This window comes from Vidua macroura, chromosome 14, assembly GCF_024509145.1.
Source record: "Vidua macroura isolate BioBank_ID:100142 chromosome 14, ASM2450914v1, whole genome shotgun sequence".
Classification (NCBI taxonomy): domain Eukaryota; kingdom Metazoa; phylum Chordata; class Aves; order Passeriformes; family Viduidae; genus Vidua; species Vidua macroura.
This window is the reverse complement of record NC_071584.1, coordinates 9,338,566-9,356,718: the sequence shown is the minus strand read 5'-3', so window position 1 is coordinate 9,356,718 and position 18,153 is coordinate 9,338,566. Positions and strand designations below refer to the sequence as shown.

The window sequence follows — 18,153 nt, the reverse complement described above, 5'->3', positions numbered from 1 at the left end:
CATTTTTTCTCTTTTAATTACTCAAAATGCAGTAGAATGGATTTTTATCTCAAATTTGTGGGGTTTAATACCATTCATTTCCTTTGATAATTCATCTGCATTTTATTAACAGTACATTGTTTCTTCATATTGTAGCATTTATCAGTTGGAATATGTATTTTTATAGACACTGGCAGCATTACTGATAATAACAGCGAGACATCAGTTACCAAGATCTAGAAGAAAAACTCAAACAAAACCAGGAACACAGAAGAGGATGTTACAGAGGTAACCCAGACACGATCTCAAGTGACCAGGTATGGCCAACTCTCTCTTTTGTTCTAACATTCATGGTGCCCATAGCCACAGGTATTCTATATGTAATGCTCTACACATACACTCACACCGAGGCAGAGCTGGCTCATGGGCTGTGGGATTGAATGTTGGGGTAGTTTCACTTCTCTCCCAGGAAGACAATAACCAAACACAGTGAGTAGCACACCTGGTGCCTTTTAAATGGCCAGTGTTGGATGTGTGTTTTGGTAGCCTCTTGAGGTCTGTGGGGTATCTTTGTAATTTAATTTGGGATATTTTTCAGGGCTGAACTGTCAAATCAAACCTCCAGTGCTGCCTGTTCCTCAGATTCCTGCTCTCAGATTGTACTCTGGGCATGGAGGTTTACCCAGAGAAATATGACAACATAAATCACACTGAGATTGGGTGTGTGCATGTACTGAAGAGGAAGGGGAAGAGAGGAAGCTCAATCTGCCTGCACATTTATTGGAAAACACTTCTAAGGGTACCTCACTGGCCTTCTACAGCTCTCTGGTCAGTGCACATTTGTTTTCCTACTTCCCATATGAGCCTGCTTTGCTGCGAGGTCTCAGAGCACACACAACATGCTTGTGAGATGGTGGCTGATACACTGGGTGCTTATGTTCTCTTCCTGTATGTTTTGTAGGATTCCCTGATGTATGAAAACCTTTGACTGTATCCTGTATCTGTCACCTGGCTGTACCAGAAGATGAGCATTTGAAACCAACAAAAGCTTGTGTGAATTCACAGTATTTTGAGTGCTGCTCTACAGCTGCTGTGTGGCTCTTCAGACACAGAACTGAATGGCATCATCCATTGGGATGTAGCAAAGCACTGCTTCTGTGCCCTGATTTGCCTGTAAAGCTGTCAGTGGATGGCTCAGGGCAGTCTTTGAGGGAACAACTTTCTCTAATTGCAAGCAGATGTGCTGGAAGTGCTATCTAGTTGGAAGAACAAGGCATATGTGCAGATAGGACACTTTCATCTTTTCAGTCATTTTAATGCTTCCTATTGGATGATGAACACATCTCTGTGCTCACAGTAGAAAAAGAGTGAAGGTGTTTTAGGCCTTCATTTAAGCACCATCTGTGAGGTGCTTTGAGATCCCTGGGATGGAAGAAGGATAGTGATGGATGTGTGTACTGACATATCATGGAAATCAGCAATGTGTCTTGGGGTGTGAGGAGCAATTCGCAATAGTCTGTGTTAGATTGTTACTGGCAATTTGCTTTAATAACACCATGGATTTGTTTGCATCAGTTTCATGCACAGCCTTGTTCCTTTTCATGCAGTTCAGGAATATGATAGGAGATGGTTGATTTCCTACATTTATACACTTTGGAGAAGAATTTTAAAAACTTGAAAACATCAATAGTGCTTTAGTGGCTTTATGAAACTCTTAATTTTTTTTTAATTGGTATTATTTAACTACTAGATTATAACAAATGGGTTAATTTATCTCATGGTGCCTTTATATATATATTTAGATTGTTCCCATCTCTGTGTGCCTCCCAAGTATTTTAAAACAGAAAAAAGCCTTTCCTTCACCTTTCTATCTAGCCACTACTAGGAATATCTTGATTAGACTATTGGATTTGTTGGGCTGGCTACCAGCCTCCTTTGCATGATTGTGTGTGAAGAAATGAAGCTCAGGAGAGAAATTTTGCATTTGCCTCTTACTGCATTCAGATCTGGGTTATTTCTATCTCTGTGAGGCAAAATAAGTTCCACAGTGCATAAATACTGCCTGGGAAATGTGAAACTCCCACAGTCTTTTCTCACCCCTTGGTCAATGGTGGCAGTGCTCCAGCTGGAGCTGGCTATGGAAGATTAGGAAAGGCATTGAATATCAGAAAAGGCCAAAGTCTGCACTTAGTAAGAATCTAGGGTGAGCAAAGCACCACACTGCTCTCCTTTTCTATGCAGATGTGTGCTGTATTTTACACCTGCTGTGGTTTATTTTAAAGCAAGAGAATTGCAGTAATTAAGCTGCAAGACACAATTTATGCACCGGTGTGTCCAGGCTTGCACTCCTTAGGATGAGGTGCAAACGTCTGGCCAGTCCCACCTGGAAGAGGGCATTTCTGCTGACATGGTTGGTCAGCCATTCGCTGGCAATGTGGAGGACACAGACACCCTGAGGCTGTGAGACAGATGCAGCAGCTGACTAAGAAACTCTGCCACTGTTGGGATGTGAAGGGAATGTTTAACACAAAACTGAGCACAGAGGTGAATCTGCACAATGCAGAATGGCAGGTCCTAAACAAGACATTGGACCACAGAGATAACCAGCTTCATTGACCATTTCACTGTTCCCGCAAGACAGAATTTTACAGAGTTTAAGTTCCACCATGATGTTGAGAGCAGTTGGCTTCTGGAGACAACAGAGATCTGAGTAAAGTGTCCCAGTCATTTCTTGTGAGCATGTGCATTATTTGATGTGAGTTATTCCTGTAGCAGAGTTTAGAAGAACCTTTTACAACCCATCTACACCCACACAACCTTGCACCCATATGCCACAGAACAATTATCAGGAGTTTCAGTTGCTATGTGTTCAGGCCTGCCTAGACTAGCCTTAATCTTTCTGGTCTGGGCAATTTAAGCTTTGTAAATATGGTGGTATGGATCTTACCAAGCTTGCCAGGGGCTGTGGAGACATTTGTAGGTTGATGCCACCAGGTCCCCATTACAAGTAGCATCCTGTAAGCTGGAATCCATTCAGCTCAGCTGTGCCTAAGTCCGGCTTCACGCTTTCCTCCTGACTATGGATAGGTTGTGGTGTTTTGGTCCCCGAGTTCCGGTCTTTTTTACTGTCTTTTCTCTTCTTGCCTTTTCGTCACAGGCCATCAGAGCATCCCATTGTGCTGTGTGACCTGTAAGTTGGATAGCAGAGTTCTTTAGAGTAGCTAAGGCTTCGGGAGGGACAGAGTTTCACCACCTCATCTCTACTGAGATGAGGTGCCTCTTGGCTAGGGGAGATGTTCTGCAAGTCTGATTCAACATGATGGCACACGCTGAATTAAGAAATTAACATTTGCCTTTGTTAGATGGATGTTCATTTGGTGTCTCTCACTCTGCCCCTCAGCCTAGGCACGAGGCCAGCGGCACAGTTCAGCTCGGAGCCCTCGTTGATCTCCCGAGTTCTGTGGAAGATGCGACACGTTTGTACGGCACAACGCCCCACAGTGCCCGGGTTTGTGGCAGGGCAGCTGTGCAGCAGCACCAGAGGGCTGGTTTAACAGCAAGCCACGGATGGTGACTGTGGGGGGGCCCTGCAGGAGCTCCCCGGCGCTGCTTCGGGCGGCGTGCGCCGCTGCTCCGGACGGAGCCTGCGGGCAGCGCGTCACCCCGCAGAGCTCCGGGGGCCTGGGTAAGCCCCGGCCATCGGCAGTAGTGTCCCCGCACCACGGGATGTCACTACGGAGCCGGCGGACACCTTTGCATTTCGGTGCTTTTTGTAGCGTTTCCTCTGGCGCTGTGACCGCGCGTCACTGAGGGCACCGCTGCCCTCAGCGGGCTCTGGGGCCGCCGAGCGCGCCCCGGCGGGCACCGGGCAGCCCGCCCATCACTGGGGTGGAGAAAATAATTCGCTCCTTTTTGCCTCCCGAGTAACCTCTGCCTCTCGGGGACGGCACCGCATCCCCACCCCGCCCGAGGAGCAAGGGACCGGGACGCCGCTGCCGCCCGGAGGCTGCGGGCAGCCGGGCCCCGGGACCAGACCCCGGGCTGTTGGGGCCGCCCGCATCCAGCCCCGGAGCATCGCGGAAGGAGGAGGGGGGCGAAAGCGGGTTCACTTCCGCCTGGCTGCAGGAACCACAAGCCCCCAGAATATATTAGAATAATAATAATAGCCTCCCCCCCCCCCCCAGCCCCGTTTTTCTCCCCCTGGAAGGAGGGGGTGGAGAGCAGAGCAGCGAGGCTGCCGGCGGGCGGATCGATGTGGAGCCGGTGAGGCACCGCGGCCGGCCCCAGCTCCCCGCCGGCACCGCGGCCGCGGCCGGCAGGACAAGCGCAGCCTCCCCGCGGAGAGGCCAGGGAGAAGGTCTGTGCTTTGCCTTTGTACCTAGCGTGCCCGGCAACAGGCTGTGCCCTGGGCGGGCTCCTGGCAGCCCGCGGCCCCCACACAGCCAGCCGGGCATCAGAGCCCAGCCGGGAGTCCTTGCGGGGCTGCAGCTTGCGGGGCGCTGGGGAAAGCCCCGAGCTCTTTGTCAGCACCCGGCTCTCTTCGGTCATTCCCAAATCTGTGCCTTCTAACCGCCCCGAACCCTGTCCTCGCGCTGGGGGTCTGGTTATTTGAGGCTTCAGGGAGAACTGGCTCCATGGAAAAGGCTCTGGCATGTGCCTGGCGGTGCCGGTTGGGCCTGGACGCTGCGGGACCGGGATGCCGCGGGGCCGGGATGCTGCGCTGCCAGCTGGCGCTGCAGGCAGGCACAGGAAGCCTGAGGGGAGGGGAGGCCAAGGACTCTGCAGGCTCCTCGTGTGAGCCACCGGCGAACCGGGCTGCTTGCCCGCTGGGCCAAGTTGAGTGCCACAGATGCACCTTCCCATGTCAGATGCACCTTCAGTGACTTGCCATTCAAATATCTTAAGGTCGTTGTTTTTCACATATTAAACATTTCCCAACTTTTAACTTGTTATTTTTAATCTGGAGGCTCAGCAGCATGGTCTTGAGCGTCTGTACACAAGTCACTTCCAGACTCACAGGAAGACAGTCATTGGAAAAGGCTGCCTTTGAAGCCAATCACAGCCTAAAACTTCTCATTTTGCCAGTGACATAATCCATCTGCCTGTCTAGCCATTCTCGGTTTGGATCTGATGCCCTAGTTTAAGGGATCACCATCAACTGGCTGAGCAGTTTAAGAGATTGGTAAATACAATATTAGAAGTGGAGATGAACATTGCACTTCTACTGAAACAAGACAGAAGGTTAAATTACCCATCCTCCCCTTGGGTCAGGTGCAGAGCTCCCCTCTCTCCTGTTACTGGTCACTTCAGTGCAGCATTCAGGTTTTCTCTCTTGACACATTCTGGGCATACTCTGTCTAACAGAGATAGTGAGCACTGAGATCCTGTAAAAACTTTGCTGCAGCAAAGTCTCTAACTGGCAGAAGTCCCAGCAGAGATGGAACACTCACTTCTGGCAGCTGGAATGCTCTTTTCCCATTATTTTTTACAAAGTACCTGCTCTAGTAAACTATTGTACCCCTACATGTAAATAGTTTTCTTTACAAAGGCGAAACCCATGGTCTGTATGTCTTCAAGTCATTCTCACTGGAGTGAGAATTGTCAGGATCATACAAAGATTCGGGATAGGATAAGTATATGTTAAATGAAAGAATAAATGTATTGACTGCTGTGATCTCTGGTATACTTTTAAAAGGTAGAGGGGCTGACAAGCTGAATGGGTAGGGCTGTTCCAATAGCTCTGATGCTGAAGGTAACTTCTTAACTAGGAATCATAAATGTGCTGATTCTGTTTATATTTATCTTCATTCTTTTAAAATTTGTGTTTGATGACTAAGAGAGCTGAACACCTTGACTTCCAGAGTGTTTGATGACTCAAACCTGTACACTGGTAGCTGAGCATTGTACTTTGGAAATCCTGCCAGAAGCCTGCTCAATTTAATATTACTTTAATGTATAGCAATGTGTAAGGGAAGGCTTCTTGGTCACCGGGAGAGGAAAGTGCTACCTGGTTAGGAGGTTCTGTAGATCTGCTGCTGTAACATGGTTGACAGCTGCAATAGCATGGTTAACTCTAGTTCAGCTGTGTATCTTCCCTGTAAACTGAATCTTGTGAAGGTAGTCATTACTTCAGAGTTGGTTACACTCGACAGTGAGCTTGGGATTTATACCACAGAAACATTTACCTTAGCACAGAGACAAATGGGTAGGAGTAAAAGTAGTAGAATATTAACTTTGGATGATACTATTAAATGCAAAGATGTAAAAATAAGTGAGAGGTGCTTTACCTGTGAATTAAGTACAGTTCTGAAAGGTAGAAGTACAGTGTGATGGTGCACAGTATGGTACAGGTAGAGCCATCCCTCTGCCATAGGCAGCAGTGATACAGAGCATGAATATTTCTGCATCTGTTGTCTGATGTAGATGTTTAAATTGCTGAGATTTCATTTGGTCTGTAAAAACTAGGGTAACACGTCAGCCAAAACCCTTACCAGCAGTTGTAATGTTATTTGAATGCTGTTGTGTGGATTTCTCTTTAAAACCGGGTTTACTCTCCAGAAGCCAGGGAAATCTGAATATTTATCTGCATTAGCAGAATGGTATTAAATGCAAAATCCTTAGCTGCCATGAATATTTATTCTTATCTTAGCTGGCTTCAAACTGTTTCTCTGGCTGATTTCCCTGAAGGTTATTTTCACAGAGGTTTTGGAGTGGACGCTCCCACACTGATACACCTCCAGATTTCATGTTCCTTGGTATTTCTAAACAGACTGTCAGTAGCTGGCAAACAACTACATTAAAACAGTCAGTGAAGAAAGTATGGGCCCAAAAATACCTTTGGGTATCAATAGATATCACTTCAAATCATCTGATCATAACTATTTCAGTATATGCAAATACTCTCAGTCTCTCACAGTGCACTCTTAAAATTGAGTGCCTTAAAATTATCCTCCTAGTTGAAACCTAAGCCCTTCAGATAGAATAAGATACCTTTTGAGATCCTATAGGATTTTTTTTTTTAAACTCCCCAGTAATCTTTCTTTCAGTGCATCATATTCTAGAAGGTTTCACTATGGAACCAGGGGTCTGTAGTCACAGTTCTGTTGAGCACAGCAGGGAATGTATAGAATCTCCCTGGACACACTGAGTCCATGATGGATGAAGTGTTCATTGAGTGCACTGGAGGAGGTTTCTGAGTGTAGAGCTCTCCAGGGTAGGTGCTGGCCCTTGTGGGTATTTTGTGGGTAGTGCCATTATTCCTTTTAGCTGAGTACTGGCAGCCTGTCTCAATTCTTGATCACTGCAGAGGGTCAGTTTAAGTATTATAGAAATATATTAATATTTACTAAGGACCTATGGTCTGGTTCCAAGTTTACCCAAGAAAAATCACACAATAATTTAGGATGAATGTGACTTGTGGGGTTGATATAGTCCAACCTGCTGCTGAAAGCAGGACCAATTTTTTGCAGGTTCCTCAGGGCTTGGTTCAGTTAAATTAGCAATATCTCCAAAACCAGAGATCCTACAAGCTCTCTGATGCAATTTCAGTTTGACCATCCTTATGGAAAAAAAAATCTAATCAGAATTCCCCATGTTTCAGTTTGTGTCTGTTACCTTTCACTGTACACCTCTTGGAAGAGTCTGGTTGTGTCTTCTATACCTTCTTGGTAGGTAAAAGTATATACATAAATAGATTGATATACAGAGAGAGTGAGGATAGATGAGATGTGAAAAGGGCCTTTTCATAGCTGCTTTTCATTACAGGCAGCTTTCCTAAGGCTAAGATCTTCCATGTGGTTTACTCTGATGTGAAGTTAAGATTGTCACAGCTGTAGCCTTGCAATGAACCTGTCTCCTAAATCCTGCCTTTGAATGCAGCATTAATGTGACAGACTGTGGACTGTGTCACTGGACTGGATGAAGTGCTGAAATAATGTGTCCCCTTTTCTACCTGTGGGTTTTTTTCCAGGAGCTTCTTGCAGTTTCAGTAATGAAACCCATTTGTTTTGCTATGTTTTTTTCCCCTAAGGGATTAATTTGATTTTGGGATGGATCCATCCTGTCATATTTCTATGGTATAAGACATTTCCTTCCCTGACACCATGTGCCCCAAGCAAAGTCACTGACCAGTGTCAGCAGTTTCCCAAATTTTAAACCTTGGGTACCATCAAGTGACAGCATTATCTGCAAGACAGCTTGTGCCCATGAGCATCAAATGCTGTGGAAGTTATAAATTTCTGTGGGAAAGGGAAAGAAAAAGGGAAAGGTAAGGTATGGATCATCTGTGCTGGCCTCACATGTCACTAGGTCTCATAAACAAGGGCTTTGAAACAGCATGAAGCTGTGTCAGGAGAGGTTTAGGCTAGATATTAGGAAGAGGTTCTTCACCAGGGGGTTGGGCACTGAAAGAGGCTCCTCAGGGAAGTGTCAGGCTCTTCTTGAGCCTGACAGAGCTCAAGAAGCATTTGGACAATGTTCTCAGACACATGGTGGGATTACTGGGGTCTTCCTGGACAGGGCCAGTTGGACTTGATGATCCTTGTGGGTTCGTTTCAATTCAGGATATTCTGTGGTTCTGTGATTCTGTGAACATGAGTCAGCCAAAGCAAAACAGAAATTAAATAGTGTTGCAGTTAAAAACATCTTTGTAGGTGAAATAAAGGATAATGCCCTCTCCTAAATATATCATTTATGAGTTCTGAAGTTGAGAAAGTTGTATTTAACTTTTGCTATCCCTCCCAAGTCCTGGACCACTGCTCCTTTCTGTTGTGTTGTTGTTAGGTAGCATGGAGTTCAATAATAAAATCTTTTCCAATAGGCTCGAGCAGGTTAATGCATTTTGATGTACACATAGTGGTATATTAAAAAGTCAGTGAAACACTGATTGAATTTTCAGTAACAATTTCTGTTCTAGTTCTTAATGGCTGATTTATGCAGAGGTTAGCAGAGAGCAATAATCAAACAGTGTCTCTTACATAATAAGACAGAGGATCAGCTGGAAAAACTGACCTGCTGTCTGGCGGTGTGAATGTTTTATTTTCGTGGTAGCATAAGGACTGCAATATTAGAGTAGGTCTGAGGGTCACCTGCTCTGCTGTTCTAGCCTGATGTGACTTGTCCTGTGTGGCTCAGGTGACAGTATAAAGACCATACAACAGGAACTTCCTGGTCAGTTCATTTCCCCATATTGTAGCTCATTTTCTTGCCTTCATAGATCAGCACATAGATTAGTATGTTTTTCAGAAGTTTATCCTTATCAATTTAAGGATTCTTTCCAGCAGGAGTTATAGTAAATTTTACAACAGGCTGCCTAGGGAGGATGCAGCATCTTCACTGCTGAAGATTTTGGAAAGTAAGAAAGCAAGCATTGCTAAGGACATAAACATTAAAGTGAGGGATTCAGGTCTGCACCATCAGTTAAACATTGCTGAGAGCTTCTATTTCACACACAGGTGGTCACTCCTGAATGTCTGCAGGATAAGCTCTCTTCCTTGCCCACCTCCCAGCCCTTGCCATCAAAAACATCCCTTTCATCCCACCCATGGGTGAACGTACAGCACAGGGCTGATGGGCAGGGCAGAGCCTGTGACACTGCAGCTTTTCTGCCACATTAACTAGTTCACAGTGTATAGGGTGTGGAGCTAAGCAAAATGTGGGATTTCCACATTTCCCTCTTTCAAGATGCTGGGATAGTTACACAAATACATAAAAATATGGGATAGAGCAGGGGGAAAAATATATGTAGAAATACCAATTCATAATTCTATTGAACTCAGTAGGAGTTTATGCCCTGGTCTTCAGTTTTGCTCTGCATGTAACCTTTAATGTATCTAATCAATCTTCCCATTGCTCAAGGGCCTCATCAAAGTTTGATTAGCCATTTTAAGAAAAACAGTTTATTGCTGAGTAACAATGAATCACAGCCTTCAGATGAAATTAAAAGTCAGGAAGAGCCCAAAACCCAACAAGGCAGTAAGATCACTGACCTCTGGAAGAAGCCCTGGAAAGGCTGTTACTGAAGGAGCCTTCTCCACTCATCCACACAAGCTCCTGCAGCAGGACTCCCAGACCAGTGGTACCTCTTTGGAGAACACCTTGCTAGGACAAAGTTTTCTGAGAAAGAGGGTGTAAGTACAGTAAGATCCCCATTTAGTGCTGAGGTCACAGGACTGTTATCAGCTGATTTGGATTCTGTCCCCAATTCTCTTGCCCTGCTGTGAGAAACTGGATGTTTCACTTAACCTACCTGCACTTTGCATCTTTCAGATAGAAAACTATTTTTATCTCTTTGAGATCTCTATAAAAAGGATGCTATGTATCATCCTCACTCTTTACAGTCAGCTAGAGGCAAATCATATAAAAGCTCTGTAAGTGCAGCACATTTTGGCCTGACAGGTCTGTAATGATCATTTCACTGGGACTCCTTAACAGCTGCAAGAACTGAAATGGAATATCCTTCTCTTGCATATTCAGAAAGGCATTTCAGACAGGTGTCTGCCCAGGCCATTGCCCAGCACAGAGTGCATTGGGAGAGCACCTACCCACATGAGGTTTCATCAGAGTGTGGGATTTCATTTCTGCCATACCACCTGCAAATTGTGGCAGCCATGTGACAAATGGGGCAGGAGCCTTTTGCTTATTTTGTGGGGCTTTCCCATAGGATCAAAGAAGCTGCCCATTTTCGTTTTCAGTGCTTATAATATTAATTAATGAAGAGGAGAGATAAAGAAGGGTGTTGGCTTTGCCCCTCTTTAATATTTATCGGGGGAAAATTATACCTTGAAGACCTGTTTCGTTTAAGATTTTTCCTCTGCTAACAGCTAACAATGTTTACCACTGATCTCCCCAGCGGTGGCTGGAGTGTCTTTGGCTCTGAGCCTGCACAGGAAGAATAAGGGAATAATAAGCTAAAGGGTTGTTTTTAGGGGATTTTTGATAGTTGTTTGTTTTCTTCATTGTGTGTTCAAGGCTTGTCTCCATGAGAAAACTCTAGGTAACCACAGAACTGAGGAAATTCTAGTATCTTGGGAACTGAGGAGTGGAAGATGAGAAATATGATGGAGAGCAGATTTGCAGGCAAAAAAACTGTTAATGTTTTTACAGAACATCCAGTACTTGCCTGCAGTGCTTTGGCTACAGTGTGGGTTTTTTCTGTAGACCACCCCAATGGATTTTGAGAAGAATAAATTAGATATTACATAACATTTTAAAATAGTACTTTTAAAATAATACATCCCTACTCTGGCTATAAATATACATCCTGAAAGCAGTGTAAAATATTTCTGTAGTGTTTTACTGTAATGTTTATGTTTATCTTCCTTCTTTCATTCTCACTCTGTGACAAGTGTAAGAAGTCTTAGCACTGACAGGACAAGATGACACTTCCCCTCCAGCACGAATTACAATCTCTCTTCTTCTACCTCACTCCTTCTAGAACCACTCAGGAGACACCTGCAGCAGTGGAAAGTTCCTCCCCCAAAGGTAGAGTCAATAAATGCTGTTAGATTTACATTTTCTCTCTGTTAAACAACACTGGGTGTTAGGCAGAGGGTCTTTTCAGGGGACCAAGTTCCAGTGGCAGGATTGTAAATTCTCATTTGGTATAATTTTAAAAATTCCATACTCAGAAGTATCTGGAAGAAAGTTCAATGAAAATTGAAATTCTTGAAGACAAACATTTCAGAAAATTAAGCAATAAGCAGCTCTGCTCAAGATTACCTAAGGAGCCAGCTTTTAGTCCCTCCTCTTGGTGTTTTTTCATAGTTCATCTATCAACTGCAAACTCCTCAGGCACCTTCTGAACACCTCATCCAGGAAGGGACCCTCATAATTCAGTGGAGTGCAGTGATCATGTGACCCAGACTATTCTCCAGTTTATTCAAAAGTTTTCCTTAATTCCCTGAAGTTTCTAGAGAATTCATAATTTTCAAGTAGTTCATAGAGAAGGAAATGTGCTGATCAAGATATAGGAGTAATTATTTGCTTTAACTGTTCAGATATGGCTTCTTGAATTTTCCAGTCAAGCTCCAGAATTATGGTATTTATTCAAGTAAGATGATGAGATGACTTATTTTCAGTTGGCAATTAATACATTGGCTTTAGGGAATGAAAACTGTGTTACATGAGAAACAAGAACAGCAACATCAACAAAAGATTTTCTTCTGTTCCTTGTGCCAGTCTGTGTTGTGTGTAAATCTGTAATTCTCAGCTGCCTTACCATCAACCATGTCTGGAATCTGGGGTGTGCCTGTGGTGTGGAGTGACTTGCCTTTGCTAGCTCCTCGTTGGGCTCGCTTTGGAGAACAGCTTGGGAAGCTGGAGGCTTGCTGAGCCTGCCAAGATCCATTCTAGGGAATCCATGGCACTGTCACCACTGGAGCTTTGCCCTTTTGACTTGGAATGAAGTTGACCATCTATTGGACACCCTGCAGATTTTTAATACCAATCTTTGCTTCAACAGTTCCTGTTATGGGGATTTCAAGGGGAATCCAGGCAGGTGAAGCCATGATTGCAATTTTCTAGAGTAAGTGAGTGCTAAGGAGGAGGTCTGTGGGCACACAATATGTGTGTGGGTTGTTTTAACTCGTCTTTAACCCTTTAGGTTTGGAAGTGGAAGTAACAACCCCTTTTTTTCCTTCCTGTTTCTCAGATGGAGGGAAAAAAAAGAGATTATCTCTGCCCTTCTTTATCTTTTTTTGCAGAGAGCTTGTGAGGTAGTACAGAATCTCTCAATTAATGTGCTTCCTGTTTTTTCAAAAATAGGGTTCTTCCTCAAGGTTTTCCAGATCTAATTTGAGTGGTGCATATGATGAGTATTCTTGAAGCATTCTCTTGATGGTTAAATAAACAGCCAGGAAGCAAACTCAGCTGAGGATCCCTGTCCAAGGAGCACAAAATATGAGGAATACAGAGTCATATTTTCAGAAATCAGAAGTTAATTATTAATTTATTATTTCAGAAATCTGAGTTAACTCAGCCAAGAAGACAGACATGTAAACACAAAGGCTTTGTTCATTACTGATGTTAAGATATCAAACACACATTCTGTGAGACTTTATTTAAAGTGGAACTTACCTGTGTTGTCTAGAAAGGACAAAATATCTCATAAACGTTTGCATGTGATATCCTGAGTCCCACTCTGAACTTCTCTCTGGAGAGTCCAGTCCTCAGCTGCTTTTTACTTAACTCTGAGGCTTAAATTAGGAATGGGGTGAAGTTTTGCCTCTTTTGAAATCAGGACAGTCTTAATTTTGAATCTAGGTAAGCATATGGATTTATACTCTTTTTAAAGAATTTGAGGCACAGTTTCAAATTTTCTGTTTGGGATTTGCTTTGATTCTCAATGAGAGCATCAAGTTGGAAATCAATGCATATGCCATTTGTGCTTACCTAGATCAAGAAATTACAGTTGTAATTGCACACAAAATTAGAAGGAATTTTAGGGAAAAAAAGGTCTAATTTTAGGAGCTCTGAAGTAATTTGTCCAAGGGGTTTTAGCACATATGAACAAGGATGTTATTTCCTTTTGTTGCATGTGCAAAGCTTGAATAAGGTGCTTATGGAGTGCAAGTAGTTACAAAGGAGATAGATTTCTTTATTGCTTGCCTTGCTTGTGAAATACATTTTATGTAATGAAGCACCGATTACCTAAATTAAAAATCCCAAACAATGGTGTTGTCTCATTTGGTAGAAGCAGAGACTGTGTGGACAACTGAAAGCTTGCTTAAAGGCAATCTGTGACCCACTCCATACTGTTCTTATGCTAATGTGAGAATGGGTATCCTGGTCACCATCTGCTGTCCCTGAGGTTCCGGCCTTGGGCACTCAAAATTGGTTTGCTTTATTAATGCTAGGCCATTCAGAACAGCAGCAGTGCATTTGTTATAGTCTGTGAAATCAGAAGTTCCAATTGTAAGCATACAGAGATAACTGTCACTTTTAATAATTCACTCAAACATGATAGCCACCACTTTTTCCAGCCTCTCAGGCAGAGATGCCATCTTTCAAGCTGGAGTTACCTTCAGTAAATCCAACAAAGGCCTCTCTGGCTTTTCAGGGTGATGGGGTTTTACTTCCTTGGAAGGTCATTTCATTAGGTACTGGATGGATTTATTGTCTGGCTCTGCATTTTAACTTTTGCAAATGCCCCCTAGAGAAACAGAAGAGTATCTTGATATAAATCAAAATTAATAAATGGGACATACAATGTTATTATTTTTAGAGGGGCTAAAGGGCTGGATTATCAAATATCCTCAACTAGTCTAATTAAACCAGTTGAGATTTAAAGGACACCAAGCATCACTTTTGCCTAAGCTTATTGTCAGGACAAATGGCTACAATCTCAGTTGTAAGTACCTAATAAAGTCTCATCGAATGATGATTCTGTTTGTGCTTATCAGCTATATGGTTCTTCCTGTAGTGTGCATGGCTAATTAGAAAACAATTCTTTATGTTGCTCATTGTGAAGTTGCCCAGGTACAAGTCAGGATAGTTGAACTGGTAGCCAGCAAGCCACGTGCTCCTGCCCTGCTGTTTGGGCCCACAGTCTGGAAAGAGGCAGAGCACACAAAGCTCAGAACCTGCACATCTCCTGCTTCATCCCTGTCAGGGGTGCAGGGCAGTTCCTGAGTTGACACCATTCCACAGCCTTCTCTAGGAAATAGAATCTTGGCTTCTTTCCATTTTCCAGGTGAGGGAAGTGGGACATGGCTCATGTTGTGCTATATGTTCCCAAGCCTGCACCAGCACTGGGAGCACTGGGGCTGTGCCAGATTCAGCCCCAAACTGCCCACACTGGGGGTGCAGGGGAAACTGAGGTGTTCAGGGTGTGGGGAGGCAGCGAGGCTGTGGTGAACAATGTGACAGGCTGTGGTCTCAGCCAATGTCAGGCTTTTTGTGGTATCCCAGTAAAAGAGCATTTTATGGCAGAATGGGCATGGAACGGGCCCCCCAAGGCTGTTTGGTGATCCAGTGAGAGTGTAATTTTGGGGGCTGACTCTCCTGACTCCTAATTGTTCTGTTTCAACTTGATCTGTATGCAGAATTTATTTATAATGACCTCTGTGATGAAAAAAATTAGCCAGTTACCTTATAAGCAATAATGCCAAAAGGGAGAACAACTTTTAGCAGCTACTTTTGTCCCCTCCCTTGCCTCCAGAGCTTTCTGTTGTTTCTTTCAGTTATGGCTGAAGGAGACAAGCACTCCAGGGCCAGGGAAAATGAGAGTTAATTACACTGTGGAACAAGATTGTTGCACAGTGCTGGTTCTTTCCCATCCTTGTCTCCGGTGCTTTGCAGTACTGCAGAGCCAGCAGAGTTTCTCAGTACTATCCTTTGCTTATTTTGGAAGCATTGCAAATATAAAGCTGAACCTCTTTCCCTTAAATGAAGAGAATGAGGAGCAGGCTTCTTTTTGGTGTCAGCACTCATGTAAGTTGTGCCAAGATCAAGTGAAATTCACCTCAGCAGAGGTGGATCTCATATTATGTGTATATTTTAGAAAGGAGAGCAACAGTGTGTGTTTGCACTCCATAAAGTTTCTGTGTGAATCTGTGTTTCAATAGTTTTTGCTGTAAAATCTATAGGGAAGTCCCTGAGACATGCATAGAGGAAAAAAATATTTATATCTTGAGGATGAAGTACATTGGGATATGGAAGGTTGTCCTAGAAATCACTCTGGGTAATAGAATCACAGAATCCATCTTCCTTACTTTCTGAGTTCTTGTTTAGGACGCTGTCTTAGTGAAATGCTGGTGTAAAACAGAGGTGAAGAAAGGGGAGATGTGGCATTCTACAGAATAATGAGGGGAAAGTCAACAACAATGTCCCTTTTGGCTCTTCTCATTTGAAGTGCTGAACTTGGGCAGAGATCTGGGTACAGAAGATGTGCTTACAGGTAGCTGGCTACTCTTCAGTTTCTCAGTGATGGAGGACAATCAAATCCTTGTGAAGTAGAGCTCTTCCTGACCAGAGGAGCATTGCCAGGCTGTTACAGGGGCTGCTGCTCTGCCAGCTGCACACATGGAAGTTGTTCAGCACATAGGTGCATCTGCTTATGAATGTGGTCCTATAGAGTCATACAGAGCTAGTGCAAGCATTGAACCAGGTATGACAGGTTCAGAGTCCCTCATCTGTCAGGACAATTTCATGTTATGTCGGGGACAAGTGTTTGAATCTGTCACATCTCAGTTTAGTACAATAATCTCTGGGTTTGCCTTCCTGATTGGGAATATTCCCATTTAAATGTGGATGATGCTTCAGAATTATTTTGCTGCATTAAAATACCAGAATAGGTTTTCACTATAAAAGGCACTGAATTACTGAAGCTTCATAAAGTGCCATGAAGCAAAATTGTTGTATTCTTATCAAGTCTTGTATGTAATACCTTCAGGTCACACAAGCTGAGACTGAAGAGTATCTGCAGGGCATGTGGAAATGCACAGCAGAGAGGACTTAAAGAAATGTTTATCATGTGGGATGCCAATCTCTTTTAGTGGTTGGCAGAAAAATTCTGCTCTGCTTGTACCTTGCCTGTACACTCTGATAATTACAGCAGTACATGGTGTGAAACAGTAAAACTTTCAAGTTCTGGTGTTCTTACTTGGTTTTTCTCTTGACAGATATGATACTGACAGGACTGATTGAACACCTTTGAAATACGTTTTTAGTGTCTTCCCTAGAAATAACATGTGCTACTCCATTGGAAGATAAGTGACAACAACAACTAGGTTCTGATGAGTGACGGAAATCAGAAATGACCAGAAGCAACTATTGTTAGAAATTAAGAGCTGGTGTCTGCACATGCCAGAGCAGTGTTCCTTATGTTTTCATTATTGACTTTTCATTATTAAAAACAGTCCTGTTAGCATGCTGGTGCTTACATGAGGCGTAGAGCTATCTGTCAAAATCTACTGAGGTGCTTTGAGAAGTTGTGAAGTAACATCTCTGCAAAGGACACATAAGGTCTTGGAGAGACTGCAGCGGTGCTAGACAACCCTCCAGGACTTTATCATAGCCTGGAAGTCTCCATCTTCAAAGAAGCCCTGTTTATACTTGGACACAAACAAGAGCAAGTGAAAGTTTGTGTCCAAATAAGTTAAAAATAAATTGTGAAGAGAAATATATTCAGAGATGACAGGACTACACTGAGCAAGTCTTCATTCTTCTATGCAAGACTCTTTAGAGTGACAACTTTAGTTAGAGTGTAATTATTTGCTTTTGGAATGCTTAATATTGTTTCCTTCAAGCTGAGTTAACTTACTGCCACAGTATATTCCATTTGTTCCCTGGTCAGCAGATACAGGCTGTCTTCTGTTCCCCTTGTTACAGGAAGGACAGCTGGGGAGGCCAGAGGACAGGGATGGCTCTCAGAGACACTGAATGCTGACAGTGGCTCAGTTTTGCTTGAAATTGTTTTTGTATCTCTGACTTGATCTAAGCTGAACAAAATACTTGGTTCCTACATAGGTATTTTGATATGTTGAGATATTAGTGTTACACAAATATTTTGAAAAATGGTCCTTCTCTTCCATCAGAGTGACATTTACTGCTGCTTGGTGGAGTGTCCCAGCTGGGACTCAAAGCCTTATGTTAACCAGGAACTGGCACTAGGAAGTTGGATCTTGTTCTTGCACCCTTTTTCAGATATCACATAGAGCTAGATACAGTGGGTGGGCTTTGGGAGCTACTAATTATAACAGCAGTGGCAGTCCCTTCCTCCTACCTTGCAAAACCAGTGCATCCAATAAAGCACCTGAGCTGAGCGTGCTTGGCCATGTTGGGATGAGTTGGCTGGAAAATGAGAGCTACACTATGTGCTCCCAAATCACCAGCTTCTCTTTTCCCAGAATCTTGTGAGTACTTACCTTATACCTGCAGATTAAAACATATTTAAACCTTAAGAAACATCTTGTAACATGATTTATATTCTTGCACTTGTGCACCGTCGTGGTTCCTTTCTAAGCAGAAAAGATCACAGCGGAATGCAGGCAAGGAGGGAGGCTGAATAAAACAGTAACAGCAGAGGGGCTGGGAAGAGCAGGAGTGCTCTTCACCTCCTGCTGGTTCTGTTCATCTCCTGGTGCTGCTGGGACACCTTCCGCTGGCAGGTCCGTACTGCATGAGCTCAGCAAGAGCTCTTCCTCCTCTGGGTGTGTGTGAGGCTCTTGATTTGCA

The 18,153-nt window shown here is 43.7% G+C and overlaps 1 protein-coding gene across 1 annotated transcript in view; it reads left to right on the top strand.

The window, feature by feature from the left end:
* Window positions 1-4,242: 4,242 nt before the first annotated feature.
* PAK3 (p21 (RAC1) activated kinase 3) overlaps window positions 4,243-18,153 on the top strand; it is a 128,306-nt gene continuing 114,395 nt past the window's right edge. Inside the window, exons 1-2 of the mRNA XM_053990146.1 lie at window positions 4,243-4,336; window positions 11,414-11,460. The gene's annotated coding sequence lies outside the window, so the exon portion shown is untranslated. The remainder of the gene's footprint in view (window positions 4,337-11,413; window positions 11,461-18,153) is intronic.